Source organism: Cherax quadricarinatus, unplaced genomic scaffold (genome assembly GCF_038502225.1).
Source record: "Cherax quadricarinatus isolate ZL_2023a unplaced genomic scaffold, ASM3850222v1 Contig1163, whole genome shotgun sequence".
Classification (NCBI taxonomy): domain Eukaryota; kingdom Metazoa; phylum Arthropoda; class Malacostraca; order Decapoda; family Parastacidae; genus Cherax; species Cherax quadricarinatus.
Genome location: NW_027196189.1, coordinates 1 through 5,000, shown reverse-complemented (window position 1 = coordinate 5,000; position 5,000 = coordinate 1).

The window sequence follows — 5,000 nt, the reverse complement described above, 5'->3', positions numbered from 1 at the left end:
TTCACCTGACACAGGTGAGTAACAACAGTACTTCACCTGACACACAGGTGAGTAACAACAACACTTCACCTGACACAGGTGAGTAGCAACAGTACTTCACCTGACTCACAGGTGAGTAACAACAGCACTTCACCTGACTCACAGGTGAGTAGCAACAGTACTTCACCTGACACAGGTGAGTAGCAACAGTACTTCACCTGACACAGGTGAGTAGCAACAGTACTTCACCTGACACAGGTGAGTAACAACAGTACTTCACCTGACACAGGTGAGTAGCAACAGTACTTCACCTGACACAGGTGAGTAGCAACAGTACTTCACCTGACACAGGTGAGTAGCAACAGTACTTCACCTGACACGTTTCTGGGCCCCTATGTGGCTCCAAGTTCTCCTAGTCAATATCTTTGTGACTGAAGTCGCCCACAATCAGTAGCTTCGCCCTGCTCTTATAAGCCCTTCTGGCCACTTCAGCCAGTGTGTCAACCATCCATCTGTTACTCTCATCATACTCTTGCCTTGGCCTCCTGCTGTTCTGTGGTGGGTTATACATCACTGCAATTACCACCTTCTGTCTCCTCTCTCCAGCTCATCAAAATCCCCTGGCCCGGCCTCTTCACCTCTTCACTGATTGCTACTGGGTCCTCTCTGTCTCTGCTCCCTGAGCTTAGTCATACCTCGTCTTAAAGCTATGTATGGTTCCTGTCTCCACTACATCACTTGCTAGTTTATTCCCCTTCCTGACGACTCTATGACTTAAGAAATATTTCCTGACATCCCTGTGACCAGTCTGAGTCCTCAGCTTCCAATTGTGACCCTTTTTTTCTGTGTCCCCTCTCTGGAACACCCTGTCTCTGTCCACCTTATCTATTCCATGCAGTATTTTGCATGTCGTTATCATATCTTCCCTGACCCTCCTGTCCTCAAGAGTCGTCAGCCCGATTTCTCTCAACTTTTCTTTGTAGGACATTCCCCTGAGCTCCGGAACTAACCTTGTTGCAGACCTTTGTACTTTCTCTAATTTCTTGTTGTGCTTGACCAGGTGTGGGTTCCAAACTGGTGCTGCGTACCCCAGTATGGGCCTGACGTACAAAGTGCAGAGTGTTTTGAACGATTCCTTATTAAGGTATCGGAATGTATTGGTGTGTGTTTGTGTGTGTTTGTGTGTGTTTGTGTGTGTGTGTGTGTGTGTATTCACCTAATTGTGGTTGAAGGGGTCGAGACTCAGCTCCTGGCCCCGACTCTTCACTGATCGCTACTAGTTCCTCTCTCTTTCTGCTTCCAGAGCTTTGTCATACCTCGTCTTAAACCTATGTATGGTTCCTGCCTCCACTACATCACTTGCTAGGCTATTCCATTTCGTGACGACTCTATGACTGAAGAAATACTTCCTAACGTCCCTGTGACTCGTCTGAGTCTTCAGCTTCCAATTTTGACCCTTTGTTTCTGTGTCCCCTCTCTAGAACATCCTGTGTCTGTCTACCTTGTTCATTCCACGCAGTATTTTGTATGTTATCATGTTTTCCCTGACCCTCCTGTCCTCCAATGTCGTCAGTCCGATTTCCCTCAACCTTTCTTCGTAAGACATTTCCCTGAGCTCCGGAACTAACCTTGTTGCAAACCTTTGCACTTTCTCTAACTTCTTGACGTGCTTGACCAGGTGTGGTTTCTAAACTGGTGCTGCATACTCCAGTATGGGCCTGATGTACACAGTGTACAGTGTCTTGAACGATTCCTTACTAAGGTATCGGAACGCTATTCTCAGGTTTGCCAGGCACCCATATGCTGCAGCAGTTATCTGGTAGATGTGTGCCTCCGGAGACATGCTCGGTGTTATGGTCACCCAAGATCTTTCTCCTTGAGCGAGGTTTGCATTCCTTGGCCACCCTGTCTATACTATGTCTGCGGTCTTCTTTGCCCCTCTCCGATCTTCATGACTTTGTATTTTGCAGGGTTGAATTCAAGAAGCCAGTTGCTGGACCACCTGTCCAGCCTGTCCAGGTCTCTTTGTAGTCCTGCCTGATCCTCATCCGATTTGATTCTTCTCATTAACTTCACATCATCTGCAAACAAGGACACTTCTGAGTCTATCCCTTCCATTATGTCGTTCACATATACCAAGAACAGCACAGGTCCTAGGACTGACCCCTGTGGAACCCCGCTTGTCACAGGCGCCCACTCTGACACCTCGTCACGTACCATGACTCGTTGTTGCCTCCGCGTCAGGTATTCTCTGATCCATTGCAGTGCCTTTCCTGTTATGTGTGCCTGATCCTCTAGCTTTTGCAGTAACCTCCTATGAGGAACTGTGTCGAAGGCCTTCTTGCAGTCCAAAAAAATGCATTCAATCCACCCCTCTCTCTCTTGTCTTACTTCTGTCACCTTGTCATAAAACTCTAGTAGGTTTGTGACACAGGATTTTCCTTCTCTGAAACCGTACTGGTTGTCAATTATACACTTGTTTCTTTCCAGGTGCTCCACCACTCTCCTCCTGATGATCATCTCCATGACCTTGCATACTATACACGTTAGTGATACAGGTCTGTAGTTTAGTGCCTCATGTCTGTCTCCCTTTTTAAAAATTGGGACTGCATTTGCCATCTTCCATACCTCAGGGAGTTGCCCAGTTTCAAATGATGTGTTGAAGATCTTTGTTAATGGCACACACAATATCTCTGCTCCTTCTTTAAGGACCCATGGAGAGATGTTGTCTGGTCCCACCGCCTTTGAGGTGTCAAGTTCGCATAGCAGCTTCTTCACCTCCTCCTTTTTTATATGTACCTCATCCAGCACTTGCTGGTGTACCCCCCTGTTATGATTTCCTGGAGTCCTACTGGTTTCCACTGTAAAATCTTGTGTTGAGCTCCTGACAAACCTCTCGGTCGTTTCTTGTGAATTCCCCATCACCCTTCCTCAGTCTGATTACCTGGTCCTTGACTGTTGTTTTCCTCCTGATGTGGCTATACAACAGCTTCGGGTCACTCTTGACTTTCGATGCTATATCATTTTCATATTGTCGCTGAGCCTCCCTTCTTATCTGTGCATATTCGTTTCTGGCTCTTCGGCAAATCTCTTTATTTTCCTGAGTTCTCTGTCTTCTGTACCTTTTCCATTCTCTAGTACACCTAGTTTTTGCCTCCCTACACCTTTGTGTGAACCAAGGACTCGTTCTGTTCTTCCCATTATTTCTGTTTCCCTTGGGAACAAACCTCTCCTCTGCCTCCTTGCGTTTTGTTGCCACATAGTCCATCATTTCTTGTACTGGTTTTCCTGTCAGTTCCCTCTCCCACTGAATGTCTTGAAGGAAGTTCCTCATGCCTGAGTAGTTCCCCCTTTTGTAGTTTGGTTTTACCCACCCTATTCCTGCTACTCTCTCCACTTGGAGCTCAATTATGTAGTCGAAGCACAGAACTAAATGATCACTAGCTCCCAGGGGCCTTTCATACATGATATCCTCGATGTCCGAACTACTCAAGGTGAATACAAGGTCCAGTCTTGCTGGTTCATCTTCTCCTCTCTCTCTGGTAGTGTCTCTAACATGTTGATGCATGAGGTTTTCCAGTACCACATCCATCATCTTGGCTCTCCATGTTTCTGGACCCCCATGGGGCTCCAGGTTTTCCCAGTCAATCTCCTTGTGATTGAAATCACCCATAACTAGTAACTTTGCTCCCCCCATGTGTGCTCTCCTGGCCACCTCGGCTAGTGTGTCGACCATTGCTCTGTTGCTCTCATTGTATTCTTCTCTTGGTCTCCTGCAGTTCTGTGGTGGGTTGTACATTACTGCAATTATCACCTTATGTCCCTTAGACTGGATTGTTCCTACTAAGTAGTCCCTTTCGCCCGTGCCATCCATTCCTTCCATTTTCTCAAAACTCCACTGATTTTTAATGAGCAGTGCAACTCCTCCTCCCCCTCTCCTCCCTCTGTCTTTCCTGAGGATTTGATAACCGGATGGAAAGATTGAATCTGTTACTGTTCTGGTGAGTTTTGTTTCTGTGAGTGCTATTATGTCTGGGGATGTCTCCTTGATTCTTTCATGCCACTCCTCATACTTATTTGTTATTCCATCTGCATTTGTGTACCACACCTTCAACTTCTTTTCTAAGACTGTGGTCTGGGAGGTGTATTGGGGTTGGGGAAGTGGGAGACCTGATAAGGAACTCTGGGTGGTTGCTGTGGGGGTGGAGTTTGTAATGTAGTGGGTGGGGGCATTGGATATGGCATGGGTGTTTTGGTTTAGAGTGTTTGGTTGCACTGGGGTTGACCTGGTTGGGGGGCTTCTATAGGAAGTTGTGAGGGAGGCTGTATTTGATCTTCTTCCTGTGTCTGGGATCTCCTGTCTGTCTTCTCCACCCCCTCTCTTTCCTCCTTTCGCCTTTGTACCATCTCTCTGTTTCTGCCTTTCTTTTTGTGTTCTGTCGCAGTCGAGATACACCTTCCTGTATGCCGGCATGTCCCTAAATCGTGCTTTCTCAGGCAGGATCCTGTTCTGAGTCGATTCTGCCCTGAAGGTCACTTTCACTGGCCGGGTTTTTTTTTTTACAAACCCCCTATTCTCTGAAAATTTTCCAGCTGGGTCATGTCGTCTTCTCCTATTGCTTTCATGATGCTTTCAATTGCTTTTTTTCCCCCTTGTTTTCTTGCTTCATATGTTTCCCCTTTAACTTCCTGGAGCCCATACACAAAGACTGACCTCACCCTTTCATTCTCCCACTGCATATCCCTGTGTATCCCCTCATTCAATTTGACTTCCTCCATTGCAGCTTTCTTTCTTAAGTTTCACTAGCTAATGTACTTGGGCTCAGTGGCCTGTCATATTCCCTTCTCGGCTTTCCCTGGGCTCTGCTGTGGTCTGTTAGGGCCTCCACATATAGCTTAGCTTTTTCATTTACTACAGTCTCCACTGATAGAGCTTCTACATGCAGTTTTGCTCCCTCTTTCCCTACAGTCCCCTTATTTGTAACTGAGGTAGCAGTCTCTGTTGTCGATCCCAAAATGTT